The sequence below is a fragment of the Perca fluviatilis genome, chromosome 22 (genome assembly GCF_010015445.1).
Source record: "Perca fluviatilis chromosome 22, GENO_Pfluv_1.0, whole genome shotgun sequence".
NCBI classification, from domain to species: Eukaryota; Metazoa; Chordata; class Actinopteri; order Perciformes; family Percidae; genus Perca; species Perca fluviatilis.
In genome coordinates, this window is record NC_053133.1 from 6,832,052 (window position 1) to 6,856,928 (window position 24,877).

The following is a 24,877-nucleotide window of genomic DNA, read 5'->3' on the forward strand; positions in this document are numbered from 1 at the left end:
AGAAAGCCAACGAAGCATTAACACAAGGCGTCAGTACAAATGTAGTTCATTGTCAGTGGGTGAAGATTCTCAGGAAATTATGCTGAATTCTTTCTATTTTTCCAACGACAAAAACAGAAGTGGGTTGTAAAAAAGAAGAATAAAACAAAACAAAAAAAACACTGCCACTGTCACACACTGAAAAGCATTGCAGGGCTTCATAACCAAACACTCTGCTGACTTCTTCCCAGAGTTCATACACGGAAACCTCAGCACACAATGTTGCTGCTTTACAGTGAAACTGACAATTGTATCCTGAAGGCTCTTCTGCGGCTTAGAGACATCCCATTATGTATCGGCTCACCCACGTACAATATTTCTCTCACACACACACACACACACACATACAACTGACCTTGACTTCAACACCCATCTTGTGTATGGGTGCTGACAGTGCTGCCTGTCAGTGAGTGACTTGACTGTTGAGTTGTGTTTTTACAGGCTATACGCAGATTTACATGCTCAGCAGCCGGGAGACTTAGAGACAAGAGAGAGGGGGTGGTATTGAGGGGAGGGTGAGTTACCTATCATTTGATGCTGCCTCTCTTGCATAATCCCACGCTTCTTTCAAATGGAGGGAAACTGCTGATGAAGCCATGGAGCAGAACAATTGAAGACAGACAGAGAAAGGGAGAGAAGGAGAGAAAGAGGAAGAGGCGGGACTGCCCTCTTCTTTGGTGTATCAATGTAAATTCCTGACAAGGCAAGCCTCCCCTTCTTCACCAAGTTTGTGTTTTCCAGGCTTGCATTTTGACTGCATCAGCATTCTGATGGAAGACTGTGATGGCCCAGAGCTCTGTTTGAATCCCTCAATAAACAGTCAGCAATTGTCTCTTTTGTCAATGTGCAACTTCTGCCGTGCACCTGTAGAGAAACTCATGGAACATGAATGATGTTCTTATCCTTACAGCACAGGAAAGCTAGTTCTTCACCTGTATCAAACTAGTTTTAAAGTATGAGAGATATGGGGAAACTCAACATAAAAAAACAAACATTTTGGACTAATATTATACAACTAGGATGTCTGTAACTCCGTGTGAAAAGGCTTCCTTTCTCCCTTTTCATTAGGCCCTGTTCAGTAGGTTTTATGGGTTCATAATGCTTTGCTATGGTTCTTCCTGTGATGTGGGGGGGTAGATCAGCTGCTCACTAGCTTAATTGGTGGAGAGTGCATGCCTGTTTGCCTCATTAGGTCCTTTCTGTAGGGAGGGGCTGGGCAACCCTAAAGTGTAGAGCAATAGTTAAAACCGTTTTTGCAACAATTGACATTGTGATATTATATTACATACATATTGATATTATGTGTGTGCTTGTGGTTGTGTAAGCACATATATATATATATATAACTAGGAATGTCAGCAATCCCATTTGTCTACATGGTATGCTATTTACCACATTCAAGTGTCTTGTTTTCTTCAGTTTGGCTCACCCTCTAACCACCGGTACAGGTGGTAGGTGCCAGTTGGGTGAGGCTGGGTTAAAAGGGTTTGAGGAGAAGAGGAACGAGAGAGAGAAGGAATGGGCAGCTTGCAGAGAGGTTGCTATTGTCGTTTTTTTTTTGTATTTTGGTTTGAGTATGTTGTGGTGTCGTTTTGTTAATAAATACACAAATTGTGCACTTTAAAAGCCTCCTCTCCGGTCTTCAATCATGACACTCCCACTGAACTTACTAATCTTCATCTCCCCCCACCCCCGTCATACTTTTTTCTGCTTCCCTTGATTCTCTGGGCCCAGCATAAGCACCAGAGTCCTTTGGATCCGGTACAGAATCAACCAGAGCATGCAATGCACTTGAGAGCAGTGTAACTCTCTGTTACACCCAGATTCCACCTGGAAAACATTAACATCTCAGACCTGCACAGCTTCGAAACTGGTCCTTGGTCTGGATGTATCGAAACAGCCTCAGGCTGTTTCATTCTTCGTGTGTGTGTGTGTGTGTGTGTGTGTGTGTGTGTGTGTGTGTGTGTGTTCCAATCAGTGTGTGTAGCACGAAAGCATTTTCTATTTGCGAATTACTTGTGTGGAAATAGATGCTGACCAGCTGGTACCTTATGTTTGTCATGGCGTTGGCTCATTACAAGGTGAACAGCAGGAAACCTCTGCAACTGTTTGCTGTTTTACATTACAAAACAGCAATAGGGAGCCAAACTTCTTCTTGGTATTTCATACCAGTTATTTACACACTGCAACAAGCGCAGACACATGAGGATACGATTCAAAAGAAGGTGTGACGGTGCACATTTTTCATTCTGCTCCACATTCTAGTTGCCATTGAGATTAGAAGAAACTGTGTGAGAGGACAACTAAAGCAGCCAGACTTAGAGCTCAGGGTGACTTTATTAGTCTGTGCAGACAACCTTTTCTTTGCTAAACGTTATCATAACCTCTTCAACTGACCTATGCTTTTGTCATGTACACCAAAAACAAAGCCATGCAATGACTTATTCCCATAGTTGCATTAACTTTATTGTGACTATATTTGCCACTATTCATTATACCCCCAACCGGCACCGGCAGACGCCCGCCCACCAAGAGCCTGGGTCTGTCCGAGGTTTCTGCCTAAATGGAAGTTTTTTCTCGCCACTGTTGCAATACATGCTTGCTCTTGGCAGAATTATTGGAATTGTTGGGTCTTTGTAAATTATGATGTCTTGTTATGATTTGATAATATAAATACAATTTAATGTAATTGCAATACTTGATCTGCTGACCAAATAGAGCCAAATATGTGCATATCCTTTTGTAGAAACCAATTTTTATGGAAGAATAGCATGGCCAAGACAGTTCTGCTAACTTACTGACAAACACACAGCATTCTCTAGCTGGTGGAAAACCTTTTAATATGCAGTTATTTTTTTTGGCATTAGCCGAAGCTTGAAAAAAGCTCAAATCTAGCTCTGATATAGCTGTTAGAGCAATTAGTCAGCAGTAATCGGGGTGGTAGCTGAAAGCACAAACAGGAACATAGGTGTAAAACTAAACTCCAAACCATAGAGATTCACTTAAAAGCTGCAGTGACGAGAGATGGACCTAGTGACACTCTTGTCATCAGCACAGCTAAATATGTTGATCAGTTTGGCACAAGACAAGGCTTTGGTGTGAGGGAGCGGATAGTGTCAGGATGTCACCTGAAGCCTTCCACGGATGTAACATCATCAATGCAGGACGTGGCGCCAACTCTCTATAACGTGCCCATTTTACGACGGCCTATTTGCCCTATGGAAGGTGCCAGATTCTGCTGTAGTAACACAATCGCTAATGCAACTGGCGTGGAGTGTGGACGTAATAATTGCGCGCCAGGCCCTTGAACCTTCTTGGAAGTGACGTAGGCAGTGACGAAATCTGAACACTAGGGGGTCAGCTGGAGACGCATGATAGACGGCAGCGTGTCTCATAGTGCGTTCTATTTGTACTCGGAGGTCGGAATTTCCGTCGGAAACACGCCCCCCTGAAATCTGATTCCCGAATTGGGATGTTGGGCCAACCTCGCAGTACCCAGAACTCAAAATCCAACGTGGCTGCACCGTGCATCAACAGTAGCGAAAGCTGTAGTAACATAGTTATTATCACTTCTGTCTCATTTGTGTCATACACACAGTCCTGTATCTGTTGACATATTGTTACGCTGTGTGTTTGCACTAAAAACTTTGTGATCAACTAGTATTGCTAACAATGGCTAACCTGGATAGAGCTGACCCCGCAATGAAAAAATCTGACTTGTAAATGTAACTCATTCAACTCGGGTGTGACGTCATTCCCTGCTCCGACTTCCGAGGTTCCGAGGTAAATAAAACGCACTGTCAGCTGTCCAGTGCCCATAGGGCCTGAATGTCTTCCAGGAGAGACAAAAATCTAAATGTGCATCGTTATCCCTACATTTAAACAATATTACATCTCCCCACTCTCATGACGACCAGCTTTTCACTCCACCGATCAAACACACACATGACATCGACATGGTCAGACAACACAACTTTTCTAGCATAACCCAGCACTGAACCAACTTATTGTTAAAGTAGGCTGAACGGTGCCCATGAAAACAATGGGCCTCATTCACCAATATCTTCCTAAGTTTTCTCTTAAATATGTTCTTAAGAAGGTTCCTAGGAAAAGGATGCACTATTGAGTTTACTTAAGTAAAGTACCAGCCCGGTCTCATGGAAGTTCGTGTAAATGTGACGTTATTTGAATCTATTAATACGTGTTCACGGAGACGTTTTTGTCGTTTTTTACGTGGTGGACAACACGAAAATGTGAAGTAATGTATTTCAATGGGAAGTATATTTTGTGGCCACACCACGAAATTGTAGGGAGTAATATAAAAAGCCGAAAGGCGCCCTTTCCCCGTAAGTTTTTTCCTAAACCCAACCTCCGCCATCCCGTTATTGTGGGGCGTCCCCAGCGGGCCGCCTCACAGGCCGTCTCGCGGGCGCCTCCCGGCTTATGGAGCGTCCTTTTCGTCCGCCTCCCGGCGGGTCCCCAGCGAGGCCCCGCCGGCGTACTCCGGCTTATGGAGCGATAGCACCGGCCGCCCCCCGGCGTCCTTTCACCGAAAAAATAATGTGACATTTACACGTAAAAAATAACGTGACAGTTACACGTAAAAAACGAGAAAAACGTCTCCGTGAACACGTATCAATAGATTAAGAATAACGTGGACATTTACACGAACTGCCGTGAGACCGGGTTGAAAGTACAGATACGTGAAAAATGTACTTAAGTACAGTTAGGACGAATTTGTACTTTGTTACATTCTACCACTGTATTTTGGCCCTATAAATAGCGATCAATCACCAAATAATGCAAGATTTAATCAGTTTAATTGCTGATGTAAATTGCAGTGTTAGTGTTTTTTTTGCATACTATATTTTTTTCAACAAATGATCAGAAATACATTACAGTACAATACTATCATTGTAAACGACTGTAGAATTAAATAAAATGCAGTTAGCAATCATTTGGAGCAAATTGTCATCACTCAAATGTGCGTAAGAGTGCTTTTCAGTGTTCGTAAATTTTGTTCTTAGCTAAGAACAAATCCAAGTTAAGAAAACATTAGTAAATGCCAGAATCTTTGTAAAAAGTTCGTAAGAAGGGTTTAAGAACACATTTCTTCGTAAGAACGGTTGGTGAATGAGGCCCAATATTTGTGCAACATTTATTGGCAGGTCTGAGGAAATGTATTAGCAAACACAGACACAATTTCACATGGATGATCAATACAATGAATGTACACCCTGTCAAGAATCCTCATCCTCTCTTTACAAAGCATAGTCTTACTGGTAGCCACCAGCACTTAAAGCTGAATCTACAAATCTGACTGTGCTCATCACTGCATTAAATATGCAATGAGAAACATCCGCTGGGACACGGGTCTGGGTCTTCTTAATGATTGAACAAACTAGGGCAGAGAACACTGACGCAAGTTCAGCTAGCAGCCCATGAAATCAAACGTCCATGAACTCACCAGTCTGGGAATCACTTGGCAAGAGATTGGCATATCGAAGGATGAGGCAGTGCCCTGATAAGCGAAGCTGGCATTTGTTTGAACATTCGCCCATTGCCTCCCAATAGCTGAATTAAACACTGGCTGGGAATCGACTCAAGGCAATCAACAAACGGAGACCAGTTCCCCACCTGTTCCCTCCAAGGAATTCATGCAGGGTTTTTTTGTTTTTGTTTTTTTATGTAAAGAATGCAAATCAAAGTAACTGTCTCCCAACATAATAATGTTATCAAAGGATAAAGACAATGCTGTAGCTGAAAGGAAGTGGGAGAAATTGTTGTTTGTTGTTCTTCTGCATGAAAAACCGAATGATTGCACTGGAAGATCAGCCTTTTCTCCCGTCTTCTCCTTCAGATGAAAGACTTGTACCTGTTTTATCACACACACACACACACACACACACACACACACACACACACACACACACACACACACACACACACACTTGGCTTTGCACTCTACCTTCACAGTCCAAGTGTATATCAAACACTCCTCGGCTTTGCTGTAAATTTCTTTCACATGATTTCCTTCTCTCTCTTCCTTTCATTCCATCGTTCTGCTTGCCGGGTAAATGAAAACAGAGGTGGAACCCGGTGATTGAATCTTTATTCATGCTGTCTTCCTGTGTAAATATGGAGCCGTCATGTGTAAACTGAATTCCGCAGCTGGTCACAGAGAGCCCGCATGGCAATGTGGGATACCACTGGGATACCACACAATCCCACACTTGTTCCTGTCACATTTTTCCTGCCATTCAAACCGAAAACACACCTCGTCTAAACAGTCCTACACAGGAACAGGATCTCATAAAAAACAGAACAGAAAAATCCTCCATTTGGTATTGCTGTTTTTCTTTTACTTTTTTACAGCTTTCAACCTGTTGACTGAATTCCAGCTTCCATGGCATGTGGGTAATGGTTGTACACCATTATAAATGATTTTGTTTGTTTGCGGGTTCCCAGGGTTTTTCATGTTCTAGACAGGTTCAAATATAGATCTAGGTTAAATGCTGAAAGAAGTAATCAGCATTGCATATGTTGATTACAGATATGAAGATAGCAAACAGTTCCTTCATAATGACCTCCCCTGGGCCCCTGCATGGTTATCCAGCAGTGTGCTAATGGGGTTACTCCCAGTCCTCTGTGGATTTCCTACCACCATCTATGAAAGCACATAAGCATTATCAGAGTAAACACCAAACATTTACATATTCATCATTACAAACATGACCTAAATTAGTACTTTTAATACACTGGGATGAAAGTTTTAAGATCCTTGAACATCAAAGAGTTTATAAAAAGACATAAAGGAGTCTAGAGGACAATGTTGCACATGTAATGGTATTATTTCATGATCTTGGAACGATTTTTAACTACCCTGGTCATAAAGGGGTCCACACTTCATACTGATGTCCATATTCACCATATTCACAGCCACCATTTCTCTCCTCAGTTTGCGCTCCACTCAAACTTCTGGTAGTGTAGCTTACCAAAATAAAACTTGTTTGTCCTGAATATACCAAAAGACAAAATATAACAGTTTAACTCATAAAGAACCCCAAATTCAATAAACAGAATGTTTTATAATAATGCGTAAAACTATAACTACTTAGCAATCATACAGATTGCTTGTATTCATTTCCAGTGTTGTCATGGCAACATATATACACTTTCCAGCGTCGGCTACAACGATGAAACATCGTTATGAAACAAGTAAACAACCATGCCAGTTTACAGAAGATGTTGTAGATTCTAAACTCTTATCTACGGTACTTGCCGTAGTCGTGAATGTTTTCTGTGCGTGTAGCGATTATTAGCAATGCTTACCTTAGCGGCATTGTTTCCCCAGACGTCAGCAGGTACTGTATTTTCGTCAGTACAGTACACATTGTTATAACATCATATAAATGATGGTGAAAACCAAATATAAAAAAAAGATAGAACCCAAGTTAAAACTAACTATGAATCTGTATACTGTCATCTTTTTTCTTTTGTCCACTTGGGGCAGCGCAACAACAGACGTGTTTTCACCTCATAAAAAGTTATGTCCGAATGTACAAATGTGTTGCTCACTAGCAAGTTGCTAACTTTGTGTGTCTACCTGGGCATCTTGGTGGCCTTGTTTATGTTATACTAGTCTCAGCCTCAGATCTCTGCAGGGTAAATCCAGACCGCTAGCTAGACTATCTGTCCAATCTTTTCTGTTGCACGACTAAAACAACTTTTGAACATACACATGTTCCACCAAAACAAGTTCCTTCCTGAGGCTATTTTGCAGAGGCACCGTGGCTCCATCCAGAGCTTATTGCCGCCTAAGACGATTGTGATCGGTTTAAAGAAATAGCAATAGTGGCTGGGTTGGCTCGGTGGGTAGAGAAGGCACACATAAACATGGGAGGTTTATGCCTGGATGCAGAGGTCCAGGGTTTGAATCCGACCTGTGACAATTTCCTACATGTCTTACCCCTTTCTCACATAGCTGTCCTATCCATTAAAGGTGGAAAAGCCCCCAAAAAATATCTTGAAATGCCCATAAACCAGAGCATGTTTTTCTCCCAACCCGGAATGCTGTTTGGACTAGCCAGACCCTCCTCCGCAGCGCTGTGGAGGAAGGTCTGGCAATGCGAGACTAAGGTTACACTGAAATCGTAAAAGCTGGGTGATAAATCTCTGTGAGTTCATCAATACCAGTGACTCTTTTACAACCACGTCTTCAGGACATTCAGAGGCCCACACATTCAGCTTTCAGCTCCTACTGCATTCCCGCCAACCTCTGTGCTCTTCCCTTTGTTCTCGCTACACGGGGAAAGCTATCTTGACAGTAGGAGATAAGCATCGACCAGACGCTCTGAAACACAAGAAAGAGCTAAGAGAGGGAGAGAGTTTTTTTGCAGTACACACTCTTGCCTTGCAGCCATGTCTTGTTTGTACACTGGGGAGGTTGCAGGATCTCATGTTTCACCAGCTCTTGTCGCTTAGCCTCACCGCTACACCGTCTGCTGCTGTCATCCCTGTATACCCAGTTGTTAAGAACAGCATGCGATGTGCAGTTGGACTGCTTTGCATCTTTCAGGTGGAGGTTTGTGCTGCTGCGAACAAGAGGAAGAGTGGAATAAATCAGACCAGCGGAGCCAGGCGTAGGATCTGCTTTTCCCTGCTTATTTCATGCCCCATTCTTTTTCTGAGGCCTCCTCCCCTCTCTCAGCCTCTCAACTGATGTAACATGACTCCCGCCTGATGTCTATCACAATCCTCATTACACCTCTGTTGTCCTTTCCCAGACCCACATAAGAGATCCTCTGTCTCAGGTGGTCCTTGTCTCCCTCCCTCACCCCCTCCATTCTTTTGTACAATCTCCATTTTTCACAGAGAGCCTATCCTATAAAGAGATGAGGCAGCTCATGTAAATTTAAAAAGGTCAAGCTTCTAGCATTGTCATGATACCAGAATTTTAGTTTGTTTCCTACACTGTATAGCATTGTAGCAAATTTAGCACAGCTGGGTTGTAATGACATTTGGGTGTCTGTGGCAGCAGCAGCAGCAGGAAGGAATAGAAGGAATCTTGAGTTGTAGCCAAAATGGCTGAAAATACAAAGAAAGAAATTGCTCCTATAAAACCTAAAAAGTATTGCCACGTATTGATTTATAAGTGATGTCTATGTTGTGCGGGTGCACAAACTCAACATCAGTGAGCAATTACAATTGCTAACCAAAATTAAATCTCACACGGGCCTATGTAGTCGCGTGGATCCGTGGGGTCTACTACGCTCCTCATGTGAAGGACGACGCTCCGCGATTAAACGCCAGGCGATCAATATGTGGTAATCATGGGGATTCTGTGCACTACTGTATCCCTGCCAAACTGAATGAGATTAGCTGACTATGGTATCATATATCCCTAATCACAGGTCGATTTATAACAAATAGTGGCAATACTAGTCTTTCCTTACAAAGGACTGTTATTGTTGCCTCACACGCCGGGAAACTGCCGCAGGGGAGGACACCTCACACGCTGGGACACGGCCGCGGGGAAAGGACGACTCACACGCCGGGAGACGGCCACAGGGAACACGCGACAATAACGGGACGGTTAACGGGGAAACAAAACGCCACATACGGGACACGGTAAGGAAAGTCCGGAATTGTTTGACCCAACCAACGTCCTTACGCGGATGTTTGGGATTTAATACTACTCGCTACCGCAGACGTGCTGTGACCACGACATATGCTTCCCATTTAAATACATTAGTTTACATTTTCATCCTGGCCATCACGAAACAAACGACAAAAAACGTCCCCGGGAACACGTATCAATAGATTAAAATAACGTGACCATTTCACGTACTGCCATGAGACCGGGTTGAAAGTTAGCTAGCTAAATTAGCATAGTCATAATTACCGATGTGGCGATGCTCTGACAAGCAAAAGCCCCGCTGTCTGCGTCCTGAAAAGTGTTTAGAAAACCATTTAAGTGAACTCACAAACAGCAAGAATCAGTCCATTGTTCAATGATTTGCACTGCGCGTCTCTCACGCGGGGAAAAGTTCAACACAATTCACCTCTTGCAGCGGGCGGGCGTTTGACGAGCACAAACACAACAGTTTTACGGGATTTCCCCCACGTCAAACTGCCCGCGCCTCCCTACCTGCCCGCTTGCCTCATTGAAAATGAATTACGAGGCGCGACAATCGCTTCCCGTGTGAAAAGCCCTTAAAGCTAGATTCATGAGACACTAAAGTGCTTAATGCAACAGGACAACAAATACAAATATCTCAGACAACTTAATCCTCAAAGATGTTCTTCACACTGCAAACTTGACAGAATTGATGCAATCAAAGGCGTCCTCTCCACAGCAATCAAAGTCCTCTCCCAAAAGTTTGAATGGTTTGTGATGGTGATTAGTTGACCATGTTGCGGAGCTGAGGAGTGGATGCAGATGTGGCTAATTCCAATGGGGCATGGGATGCTGATTGTGTGGCACAAAGTGCTAGCAGCTAATCAATACAGTGAGCATTGCTAGCTCTCGTTTCTACATCTGAGAGCTCAGCACCTGTGACTGCAGCCCTGCGCTAATTTCAGCTTGATTATCATCAGAGCTCATCTGTTTCCTTGCATTCCAAAACTCTCCAATTAGAAGACTGTTAAATCAAAGTATACAGCAGTGTACTGTACACAGCAGGGACAATTATTGTAGGGAGTGTGGAAACCTTTTACGAATGTAATATTTTGTAAAAGTCTGAAGTCTTTTAAACTTGCAATCAGTTTTGTGAAGAGACGACTTGCTGAACTTAGTGCAGTAAGGAATACACAAGCTATTCAATGCATTAGTCTCACATTACCAGACCTTTCTCCACAGCGCTGAGGCGGAAGGTCTGGCTAGTCCACACAGCATTCCGGGATGGGAGAAAAACGTGATCTGGTTTATTGGCTTTAAACCAATCACAATCGTCTTGGGCGGCACTAAGCGCCGGACAGAGCTACGGTGCCGCTGCAAAATAGCCTCGGAAAGGAACATGGGTACGTTCAAAAGTTGTTTTAGTCGTGTAACACAAAACTCAGATTGGACAGATAGTCTAGCTAGCTGTCTGGATTTACCCTGCAGAGATCTGAGGAGCAGTTAACCGTAGTCCTCAGAAATCCACTGGAGTTTAAAATTCCAACACAAAGAAAGCGGATGGTGACGGAGGTATTATAGAGTGTGGTCTAGACCTACTCTATCTGTAAAGTCTCTTGAGATACCTCTTGTTATGATTTGATACTATAAATAAAATTTAATTAACGGACATCTGGCCGAAAAGTAGGATATCCGGCGGAATTTGTGGCGGCACTGGAGCAGTCCCAGAAGTGGAACATCGTGGATGTAGACAATCAATGCGTTGATGGGAGTTTCCGATGACCGACTAATTGTGAAATATATATTATAATATATTGCCATACTCTAAAACAGTTCAAGTCCATGTGATGTGTCAAGGTGATACCTAGAAAACCCGAGGCTGCAACATTGTAAATATTTCATTTCTACAACATGTTGTTCAACTCATATATTCGTGCAAGGTTGTGTTTACCATTAATGGCATTGTTATCAACTGACTCGTGTTTTGAATTTGGAAAAGGCACAGGAATATCATTTGGATAGCAAAGTAAGGACCTCTATATTATGTACACGTACAATAATGTATAGCCATCACACGTTGCCCATGTGTAGACAGTGCTCGCGGCTATCATTCCCCAGCCTTTGTTTTTCCCTCTTTTGAAGCAGGAGACGAGCCGGGGAATGACTCCATTAATGCAGAACCTATTTCTTCCAAATCAAAAGAAACACCCCACCCAATGTAATGACAATCTCTTCCCTCCTTGCCTCTGGTGCTTTTCTTTTACTCATCACAGGAAAGGAGGTCATGAAGGTTGGGGTGTACAGTAGAGTATTTTGAAGAGTCAATGTGCATGTGTGTGGTAAAGTATTTACTTACAATATGGTGCAATCCAGCTGGTCAAAACACCACCATATATGATAAGACCAATGCATATTTTTTTCTTTGGTTTTTGACGTATTTGGCGTCATTCATTTCAAACCCAATGTGTTTTTTATGTGTTGGTGTATAGAGTGGTACGTGTAAGTGCTTTCTCCATCTCTTTTCTGCAGCCTTGCTTGTGTTTATTTACGCCTGTATGCTTTTATATGTAATTCTTATTCTACTTCACTCATCAGGCCTTCAGAGGTTATTTTGGCTCTCTTGCTAATTCCAGCAGGATTTTCTGTCTACATTGAGCAGTTCATTTTTTGGACCTTTTGTTTTTTCTAGGTATTAATTGATAGGTCAACAAAACAAAACCCCACCCCCACAGAATATGAGATATTGTTCACTATATTTCATTTAAGTATTATCTTCAATCAGGGCCAGATGACATGACACTAAACCCCTGTGCTATTTCATTCTACTGTGTATTTAGTGTCTCTCTGCAGATGGTCACCTGTTGTGGGAGTCTGTGCTCAAACCACTGATGGTTAGCCACTGTGGCTGGAGTCCTAATTAAGCCAGGGTGGAAATATCGTTAGCCAGCTTCATAATGATGCTAATTGTTTGCTTCGACCCAGGAAAAGTGCATCATGGGCATAATGGGATAATAAGAAGCTCTGATGGCACCGTCTTGGGATAGCACCTGCTTATTACACGCAGCTATATTTAGTCACTGTATGTACTAATATGAATTAACCATATATACACCGTGTTTTGGACCTTTGTGTCACTCGTGCTTGAGTGAACTTCAGGCTACTTGTTTGTTCGCACATGCAGTTTGCAGGCTTTGTCTAAAGAGGAGAGAGAAGAAGAGAGAGTTTCTGAAGGAGGGTAAGGTGGGGTTGCCTTTCATATTCTCTGCATGAATCCTGCAGAAAGTTATTTCCCGCAACAATAGAATTTCTGCTCTATTTGTCTGGCATATTTTTCCATCTGGTCTCTTAAGTGTGCCACCCTCAGTCTGGAGTCTAAAGAAGCGCCCCAGACAAACAGGTCTTTCTGCAACTAGTACGGACATGTCATACCCACTGTGTGAGGATGTGTTGGGAATACACAACTGCTGTGTTTTCTCATGTCTACCATTCTTATGCAACAATAGGATAAGGCCAACCAAAGGTAAGAATCCCCTCTGTTATGATTGCCATAAATGTCTGCTGGATCAGTGATTTCAAAATAGAGGCATCTTGGTTTGACATCTTATCCAATGCATTTTAAAATGTGGACATATCAGTATTCAGTCTTGAATGGTTGGAAACCAGTGGAGTCAGTGGGTCCATGCTGCAGTCTGGAGCTTGTCATTGAGAACCAAACAATGCAGTGTATCATTCAAGGGAACAGCTTTCTATGGTACCTGATGAAAATCTGAAAATTACTTTCCAATTGTATCTGCATTGCACTCACTGTAATCATGTCTCATTGCTCTCCAACAATTAAACAGCTTTGGGAAAACTGAGATGCAATAATGGATCCAAACAAAACACTTGGCAAACTACTATAATGGCCCAGTATATGGGAAATATTCTGAATGGGTGGGAGAGCTCTCATCTTTCCTCCTAGCTTTCCTTCCATGGCTTGCTTTGCTTTTTCACTCTGTCTCTTATTAGCAGTACATGAGAGTGGGAGGAAGAAGGAATGCTTTCTGGCATGGGGTTCCTTTTGTTGTCTTGGTGACTGCTGCTCAGCCATCTCAGAAAAACTCAGGACCCTAATACATCATCACCCTGGCTCCCCAGGCAGTCATCACGAGGCTCAGATCGGATTCTCTATAGAGCACCATCCTATTCCACACACATAAACCAACAACTATGATCCACATTTGCCATTTACTCCAGAAAATCTGCTTCCTGGCAATCATCAAGCACCTTAACATTCACCAGAAATCTTCCCGTGCTGCTGCACGCATGCCCACCCAGTTCATCTGCAGTTATTTAAGTGAAGATTGTTTTTCTATGTGTGCCCATTGGCTTTGAATTCCCTGTTCTGTACGCTTTAAATATGTCTGTGTTTTCCTGCAACACAAAGCCTCCTTCTAATTTTTGCGGCTATGTGCAATTTTGGCGGACAGCCATCAGATTTACATAGCAAAGTGGCCCACCTGCTCAGTGTTTGTCAAGCAGAGAGACGGATACAGTGTCTTTGTTTAAGATTGTAGATGTGATTAGGAGATTACTAATTCATCCTTACAAAGCTTGGGTTACTTGAGTGCTTCATGTTTTCGGATTTATAAAGATCTTGGATTTCTATTCCTGTGCTGATGTAAGCAGATAGCCTTGTGTAAATAAAGCTATCTGCAAAAGCTACAGTAGACTTCACTGGATAATGACTCAAGGAAGCACAAGACAAACATTGTAATACGTTTCCAATAAACATGCTTTAAGTTATGGAAAGGTCTCCATTAACTCTGGAATGCACAATTTGCTTCTCCAGCATCTGGCTCCCTAGCTTTGAAGACCTGCTATTAATCTAAATGTGAGATCTTTATTCATTGTTTTTCATCTTAATTTCTGTTGGCATTTCCTGCTGAGGATACACATGGACACACGCTCACATGCATGCACGTGAAAAGCACAAGCCTAAACACACACACACAGTTCCTCTGGCTTTGTGAAACATTTCCCGAGAGGCTTAGTGACTGAGGAAGTGTCATGTAGATCATTTTCTCATTTCTCCTTTTGATGAAAGCTTGTTTTGAGAACCCCCCACCCTCTCTGAACACACAAACTAAAGTGACTGGAGTGAGTGAACGAAGACGCTCCCAGGATATCATAGCTGCCAAGGCGATATTACATTCCCTGAATTGTTTCTTTGGACTATTGTTAAATTGAATTACACTACAATTGAATGATCAACATCATCTGCATACAATACATATTTAAATTGTGGAGGGACTTTAATAACCACATTTTCTCGCTGTTAAAGTTTGAGCATAAATGGCTACAGTCATTACTCATGAAATGTATTGCCCCCAAACCTGGTTTCTTTATTTGACTATATCTTTAAAGTCAAAGTATCAAAATGAATCTATTCCACTGTGAACTGACCTATTCTCAAATAGCATGTGGAAACCAATTCAGTCCTGCCTCCCAGATATGTGGTGTGACTCCAGTCTGGCAGGGGTGGACAGGAATGAACAGCGCGATAAGGATGTCCAGCAGTCGTCCACTGCCCATTCGCAGGAAGGCAGACGTGTGACAGATCATGAAATTAACAGGCTGCTCCTTTTTTTGACATACAGAGACACTACACAAACAGAACTGCTGGACAGAGATAGCCGGCAAGGCAATCATCACGAGAGACAGCAGGGGTGGGGGTGGGGGTAGAAGAGATAAGGGAGGAGCAGGATGGAAAGATGAGCCATATATTCTGCTTAATAAGATGTACAGTTTCCTAACATTTTAGTTGAAGCAAATGAATACTGGTTTGTGCCATTTGAAAAACAAAAATCTAACTTTTTTGTCCATTTAAAAACATGCATGCATTAGGCCTGCAACTAGGCGCCCTTTTATATTCCCAAACAACGGGGGGCCTTAGAGGTATAGTGCCCAGGGCCACCACATTGTCTTAATACGGGCTTGTTCTTTCGGCAAATGATTGCAAAGATTTACAAAGAATATGTTTACGGCATTTAATATCTAACTGGGACATTTTGGGACCGATTGGCGGGGATTGCAGTGGACGAGTTGAACTGGGCGAAACACTGGTAAGAAAAAATGAGGTTTAACCATGTATCCAGCTCATTTAAATACTGTAGCTCACGTTACTGTTGTTTGTGAACAGTTACGTTTTATGTGGTGTTTTATTTTGCGGGGTGCAAATGTTCCAGAAAAACAAGTTCCTTCCTGTGACTGTTTTGCAGAGGCACCGTCCCTGTGTCCCGAGCTTAGCGCTGTCCACGACAATTGTGATGAAGAAATGCAAACAACCAACGCCGTTTTTTTTCTCCTATTCTAAAATGTATCTGTGGCGTAGCCAGACCTAATTACACAGCCCTGTGGAGATAGGTCTGGCAATGCGAGACTTAGTATGTAGGCCTATGTAACGTTATGAATGTATAACTATCGCTAAGCAAATCACGAACTAAACCGGGGCTCTGACTACAACAGAGCGCGTCTTCTCATGCTGTCACTACTATCACTGGGAGGAGAGCTAGTTAGCTGTTAGCTGTGGTGTGTTTGGCTAATGGCTACGAGTCCATAATGATTGCCCGATGCCCTGAAGCCAGTATAAAGTTACGTTGGGCCAGAAAATACATTCAGCCAGTTTCTCGTTCGTGTCAGTGCTTTAAAAAGTACAAAAAATAATTTCCTTTAAATGATTTGGTAGACACTGCTTCCGAACAACTACTACTACTACTACTACTACTACTACTACTACTACTACTACTACTATTCCTCTACTCGCCGAGACTCTGCTCTGCCTTTATCTGTCTCCAACTTTAGCGGCGACTGGTCCGACCTATCGTCTATGGTTGCGGCGATGCGAGTGATGGGGAGCTTGACCGAAGTCTTTTTCTCGGTCAACCAAACTGGATCAAATCCTGTCCTCCTGTGCTTTTTGGTTAGTCCGGAGGCAAACACCTGATGTTTCGGCATAAAGCTTGCCGTCACTCTCATTTCTGTGGTCAAACCAGCTGCCGTTAAAGTCGGGGTGGCCCTGTATTCTGACCTTCATGGTGAATGCCTTAAAACGGCCTAGGATACAAATATGATTATGTCCCCTATAAAAATAATTTGTTAACACAGAGTATATACAAAATACATATATGGGGAAAAATAGATTATTTGGATTATATTTACAGGAAGTATAAAACATGTTACCTGTGTCCCTTATAAATTAAGAAATCCCACCAACTGTTAAGGGAAATTACTTTACATTGTCAGGAAAAAAAATCCTGACAATGACTAAATTTCAATTAAGGACACCTCAGACTATATACAATCTCAAAAACAAGCATTTCTACTTTGTCAATTTGGAGAATTGCCGAAATTAAGCCACACATGTGAAAAAAAAAGGTGCTGTCAACTTATACGTTTAACTATGCTATCAGCTAATACCAACAAACTTCTAACAACTTTTTGTCAAGCTAAGTAGCTAAGACGGGAGATAAATACGCGGCTAGCGTAAACATTCAAAAGTGAAAGACAAAAGACACGTGTTAACTAAAAAATCGTGAAGACTGCTGACAGCAGCAGGAAGGTTTTCATCATTCATTGAGGCAGTCAAAGGCGGCGTCTCCCAGATATCATTTAAAGATACCCATCAGCCACGTCTTCTCTGCCCGGCCCTCTGAGCTGCTCTCCGGGATGACCAACAGGCCTCAAGCGTGGCCATCTCTGCTCCGGCTGATAACCCGGCGTCACCGCTGGCCCAACGCAGGGCAGTGTTTTTCTGCTTGGATGGATCCAATGTTTTTAAAATTCTATTGACTCTGCTGCTGACCTGAGTAGGGAGAATAAATGAAATAAGGTGGCAGTGGGGAGATGTATAAACCTGCTTTCAGTGATGGAAGGTGAGATTGTGAGGCGGGTGGGTTTGGGCTCCAGGGTGTACAACCTATGCTTGTGCCTTTGCCCCTTACACCACTGAAATGTCAAATCTGACCTTTTTGCTCAGTTGAAATGTTATTATTTTTTATCACATACAGTACAGTACAAGCCCCACTCGGTTGTCTGTCACTCACCTCCCTCAATCTTATTCAATCATACGTTTTCATATCTGGCTCCTGGCTTCAAGAATATCCTGTTTTTATATATATATATATATATATATATATATATATATATATATATATATATATATATATATATATATCTTTTAATAGTGCATGTATTTTTTTTCTCTCCATGTTGAAGGAAAATTAAGTTCCAATGAAGTTGCATAACTGAGTGTGGACAAATGCACAAACAAATGCCTCACAGCCCAGCGCTGTTCCTGTGCGCTTGGACACAATAGCTAGCTATCTTGCAACCTGTCAGCTCAGGGCCTATAACTTCACAAATTGTATTCAAGAGGCTTATTTTTACTATTGTCTCCTGTCTACAAGTAGTGTCTACAAACCGTGTTTCTTTCGTGGACCAATTTATACTCCCCAAGAGGGGATTAAATAAAAGGGGATTGTACAACAACAAGCTACGATAGCTCATTCAGAATCAGAATCAAAAAAAGGTTTATTGCCAAAATAAGTAAACTTATGTGGACTTTGCCTTCGTGAATGGTGCAAACATACGTACATATTAAACATTAATATGAAATAAACAATACATACAGAAAACAGATATATACCTACAAAAAAACAGTTTCATAAGAAAAGACAAAAGAGGCTAAATGGGTTGAGTGCGGAATGTGCAAAGAATATATAGTATGTGCAATGGTCCGATGTATAGTCCAGGATGAAGGTTATTGCAAAGTGTAGTGACTAGGGGTTGGGGGGGGGTTAAAGAGTCAGTGTCAGTGAGAAAGTCACTGGATTGACTTTGCTCTCTCAAGAGAATTGTTTTTGCTGCAAACTTTCACAGTTGTAAAATGCAGTGTGACTGGGCGTTTTCACTGTTTTAAAACATTAACGTTCCCACAAACCATTGCTCGCAATGTCAGTAGTGCATCGCCTGCATATTATCCAGAACACATCATCTTCAAAGCACTGATTATTATGTATAACTCCCCAACCTCTCAGACAGAAAGCTGCTCTCTCCACCAGAACCAGCACGGTTACAGTACCGTGAAGAGAGCACGGTTATGAAATGCCACATTGAATTTGGGCATTATGTTGAGACACTGGAGTTGCCAGGCTCTGTGGGATTTATAACGTAATGAAAAAAAACAGCTCCTCGCCATGGCCTGTCTCATTTGGCCCCTGTGTTCGTTTCCCATAATGCCAAGCTACAGGGAGTCAAGTGCTCGGAATGGTCCTCTCCCTCGGATCTAATGTGTGCCCCACGCTGTTGTCACAACGACTTAGCTGTTACCTGGTGAGAGGTGCTAAACTTCACTTAGGCTCTTTCACAGCAGAAGGTGAGTGGGGTGGCTCAGCAAAGCTGCTTCCCAGGGACACGTCATGCTGTTGAAAGACAAGACTTTCAGAAACTGATGCTTACTATCTTTGGATGCGAAGCAACGAGAACACGCAAACCCACTTCATATGTCCAGCCATGCACAATTTTTTTTTTTTTTGTCATGTCCTCATCCTTCTTCCTCTTCTTTCCAGACATGCTCTCATACCACATGCTTCGCTCGGTAAAGCTCTTTGCCTGGACCCACTCCAGCCATGCAACATCCTGACTGATGGCTCCCTCAGCAGCACTCTAAATGACTGTGCCCATAACCATTAGAAAATATGGAACATGAGCACTAAGCTAGCGTTGAGAAACATACACTGCCGATTAATCAGGGAGTGGGCCTTTCCCCTCTCTGGCGCTGGCTGCTGTATTACATGGGCACAGGGGACAACTCAAAGCTGAGGAGGCCAATAAAACAGCACATTCTCTTGGGGAACCGAATGCTACCAGGCCATCCGCCACCACCAGAGCCTGGTGATGTACTGGGCCATTAAAACCCAGCGACACCCGATACTGGATGCCTGCAGGGGGCCGCGGGTCTGTTCTCATCTCGGCTTTTACAATCCGGCTCATTTCTAGAGAGGAAATCTATGTGCACGGTTCAATTCTAATGGAGTCAGGAACATTTGTGTGAATAAGCTAGAGAAATGTAACTCTATATTCACATGGGTGTTGTGTGACGCTGAAGTGAGCTGATTGCTGAAGGTAAAATGGCATCGATTCAAATGACTTTAGAGACCTCTTTCAGCGCGACTCTTCGTGCATAGCGATTATCTGTTTTGTGGAAAACAGAAGCTCCATTCAAGTATGCCGTTTTCCTTTTTTTTCTCCTTTCAGTTTTACCACAAAAGGAACAAAGCAAGGGAAACTGCTGGGATTGTTTTTAAGTTAATAACAAGGAGCTTGGGGGAATAACATGCTAAGTGAAGTTGTGAGCTAGAGTCCTGCACTGCTGAGTTGATGTTTATTGCCCACAAACAGCCAGGCGCAGACTCTCTACCTTATCCTGCACATGAAAGCCTGGCCCGATTTCAAAGTTTCCGAAGAGAGCACAGTCTGCAAAACACCTGCGAGATAACACTGAGGGAGGATTAAACTGCCATTTGACTCTCTCTCCTTTCTCTCTCCACCATTCTCTCTCTCTCTCTCTCTCTCTCTCTCTCTCTTCTCTCTTTTCATGTGTTGAGTCTCTTAAAGACTGCGACCGTGGCATTCCTGCTGGCTCCAAAGGCCGACTCGCCGATATCATTCAGACGTGAGCCCCTCGGATTTGTTTACTTAATCCAATATTTATGCTCTGTGTGTGTTAGCGAATGCAAAACAGTTTGTGCCTCCAACAAACAAGACACACGGTCCCCAGATAAATGCGAGAGAGAAAAAAAATACAGGAATGGTTGGAGAGAAGGAAAAAAAAAGGGAAAATATGAGTATTAAGGGAAATTCTGCGAGGAATGTTTGCAGCTCACGGTAAAGCAGATAGCCACAGTCGACCCAGGGTGGAATTATCATGGCCGGCAAGTTAAATGTGTTCAACATCTCCACAGTTCATTTTTAGCACTGCTTGTTGACAAAGAAAATGCACAAGTCTTGCCAGAGCTTAGTCAAATTGCTGTAGGAGTGTGTTAAATCACATTAAGCGGGAGCAAAATGACACGTCAGTCAGATTTGTCTGTCTGTGGGTAAAAAGAAGTGGAACTCCAACTTAAAATTCGACAAAGGGTGATTATTCTTTACAGATCAGCATTGAGAGTATAGAGTATAGTATACAGTAAATAATCTAGCAGTCAGTATGAGGGTGATGCTACAAGCCCTCGAGGAAACCGTCCGTCTGAAATCGTCCATCCCTCTGATCTCATCGGATTTTCTCAGAGGGAGCTGTGTGTCTGATCGCCTCGGCTCTGCCATATCCACACCTAGCCATGATGTTCTCCCAGAGGTGAGCGTTCGGAGGTCTCTTCTCTGCACCCTCCGTGTCAAGGCAAATTGGTCTGGAAGACATTTATTGTGTCTCTGACCGGCAGGAAGGTTAACACTGGCGGCAGAAATACCGTAAAGTGCCACGATCAGGGTTCAAAATGAGCATCATCCACCAGCCAAATGCTGCTAAAATATGCAAGTGGCTGGTAGATTTTCTTCACTCAAGAGCCAAAAAAACAATGGAAATCTAATGAGTGACTGGTCAAATTTGAACATTTACTAGCCATTTGGCTGGTGAACGAAAGAGTTAATTTTGAACCCTGGCCACGATATGTCTATATGCCACCAGAAGCGCATTTCACCGTGCCATTCAACAAGCCATTCTGCTCATCTGCTGTTTTCTAATCGCACGTGAACCCAGCTATTCTCTGTCTCAGTGTGTGTGTGTGTGTGTGTGTGTGTGTGTGTGTGTGTGTGTGTGTGTGTGTGTGTGTGTGTGTGTGTGTGTGTGTGTGTGTCTCTGTCTGTCTGCTTCCCTCTGTCGCTCTCTGTTTAAACACAACTGACCAACGTGTGGACCAAGTACCTACTTTGAAAACAAAGCAAAAGGACAATAACAAACCGCAGTGACCCTAGGTTATTTCTGAATAAATGTAGTTTGGCAGGTTTTGATATTTCATCATGTAAAAATCGGGGGAATTGAAACTTCAGAACAGCAGGAAGAGGGGCAGGAAGATCAAAGAGGTGGGCAATGCATGGGTATTCTATCATCAGAATCATGTCCATTTTTGATCATACATATTATGTCATCTACATCATTAATAATATATTATCAGTGGGTTTTCTCTTTAGGCAAAATGACTAATCATCACAATTATTTAAGACTGTTTTTTAGGGCCGTAAAGATAGGGAGTCCGGTTCATGACCGTGCCGACTGTACGCATAGCAAGCAGCCTGAATACCCCCCCCTGAACAACAACAGTTGGCAGCAGTAACATGCTAAGAATTGTAGTAACAAAGGCAAGGAAGAAAAGGACTGTTCGCTAGAACACGTGGATGAAAACATGGATGTGTAAACAATGCCCAATTCCAAATATCAAAACAGCTGCTTGGCAGACGTTTTACGAGAATAGAACTTATTTAATATTTAAAATGTGCAAAGTGTCTTTCCAGACACAATGTCCAATGTTACTTTGGACAATCGACAGACCTCCCTGTGAAGAAATCTGAGTGGTGGCCAAAATCAGAGAGACAGATATCTCAATATCTACACAAATACAACCTTTCTGATTAAACTATCTGCACGGCTGGATAACATTAGAGTTAAATGACTTGATTTGTTTTAATATGGGTGAACCCACCCTTTTACCACCCCTCCTCATTACCTTATATAAATATAAAAACAACTGAATTCCTTCAACAACGCTCATTCACGGTTCCATGACCTCAGGCATGATGATGTGCACAATGAGGTAGGACGTCGTGTAGACTTAAGCTTAATGAGTTGTGAGGGCATTATTTATCATCAAAGGACTTTCTAATTACACTTGATAGTTTAACATGTTAAAAAGAACACCAAGAAAATGAGCTTTAGCTGTTATCGCCAATCTGTAGCTGAGGCAGAATTAAGAATTGGCCCTGCACATAATCGCTTGGCACAGGCTAGTTGCAGGTTATAAAAAATAATTAGAATATTAATTAGAATTTCTCATTAGTGCACCCTGTTGTTTTAGGAAATGAGTTTAATGATAGATCCTTTCTAGCGGGGGGCACAGTTTGCCCTGAGAGCAGGAGTCATGGCCCGGGGAAAGTGACAGAGCACACTGGGAATATTATTAAGAGGAAGAAGAAAGAGAAAATCAAACAGAGATTGGGTGGAGTCAATATGGGATCGGGCAAAATACGACTGGGGAGTTGAACATGTATGTGTGACCTAGGGGGGTATTTACATAGTTAATATCCAACCCAGATTTGTAAGCATGACATAATGCCTACATCTTATTCCCAGGCAACGTGATGAGGAGACTTTTTATCATCCAGTCCTTCCAGAAAAATGCAGAGTTTTTTTGTCATTGTTGCGGGCAAAAATCCTTGATTATGTGGCACGTTTTCTTAAAAAATGCGATGGAATATGCAGGATATTTATGCAATTTTATGCGATGAAATTGCGAGGAACTTGCAAATATTGCGGGAACTTGCAAAAACTGCGGTTTGATAAAAAAAAAAAAAGGGAAAAAAAGTGATTCCCTCAACACCCTGCTTTTCGATGATGTTCACGTGGCGTAATTATGTCAGTTCATAACGTTCCCATGGCAACTGGGGAAAATGGCTGCTCTTGTGTGAAGTAAACGCAACATTTTTCTTTTTTGGAACAAAAATGCGGGGATTATGAAATCATGCAAGCCCCGCATATTTTGCGCAGAAATCTGCAATTAATGCAGCGAAAGTGCGGCGGCGTATTTGGAAAAAATGCGGCCCCCGCATAAATATGCGGACTTTGGCTGATTATGCATTGAATTATGCGATCGCATAATTCTGGAGGGACTGATCATCTAGGGGGTTGGGGAAAAAATGAATTGTTAGATGCATTGCTACTATTGTATTAATAAAAGACAATGGAAGAACATTTATGTTTTTGTTGATTTTAATTATGGATCATTACAAATACAGAATGCTATGTTTTAAAAGTAGGAAGTAGTCACACTGTGACCAAAAAAGGAATCATGTACAGAAATAAAAAAAAAATGATGCATCAAGATGCATTAAAAATCGTTTAATTATCACATCGTAACCATCTGAATCAAAACTGGGTCATGAGGTGCCTAGAGATTCACACCTCTAATATCATCTGGGGTCCATCTGAATCAGGGTCAGAACAATGTGGCTCAATGCTTTTGTGAGCGTCCCGCCACTAATTACACTTTCAGTGTCCTGTTTTTGCATTCTTTCATGTAGCTCTGTACTCTTGTTATTTACTACATTTCATTTCATTCTGAGACCATTCTGTTTCCCGTAAGACATGGTGTGGTAAATTCAGTCAGAGTGAGATCTTTCAATTAGCCCTGGCCTGTGTTTCTCTACAGAATATGAATGCTTCTGTCTATTCCCACCACCAGTTGCAGCGTGCTGTGTATGACCCCACAGCAGACAAGCATAGTGAAGAAGCGGGAGACCTATTCATTTGACGGGAAGGCTAGTGGAAAAATCAGCACAGGCCAGCCATGACACTGGATTGCACTGGAGACCGGGCCAGGTGCTCCGGTTCACAAAGTTATTTATTAACCGAGATCAGCATTCAAATGTATTCTGCTGTCACAGCTGCCATTCCCACGGTCATCTCACAGTCGCGCGTTAGACACTGCATGTTTTATCATCTCTCTGTCCCTCAGTCTTTATCTTTCGCCGTGTCGCTTCTTCTCATTTGTTATTTTTCCTCCCTGTGTAAAGGCTTCCTTTCTCCCTTTTCACTAGGCCCTGTTCCCCAAAATGAATACTGTTTTGTGTCTGCTTAATCCTTAATTTCAGTTTAATGTTGTAGGTTATTGTCTCAGTTTATTTGTTTCTTTGTTATTTGACATAGGCCTGTTCAGTAGGTTTTAGGGGTTCATAGTGTTTTGCTATGGTTCTTCCTGTGATGGGGGGAGGGGGAGGGGGGGGGTAGATCAGCTGCTCACCATCTTAATTGAGGAGAGTGTATGCAGGTTTGCTGGATTAGGTCCTAAGGGACTGGGCACTCCTAAAGTGTAGAACAAGAGGTAAGATAGTTCTGCAGTAAATGATATTTTTATAATATTTGGGGTGCCTATTGTTGTGGGTGCACATATATGTATAAATAGTAATGTC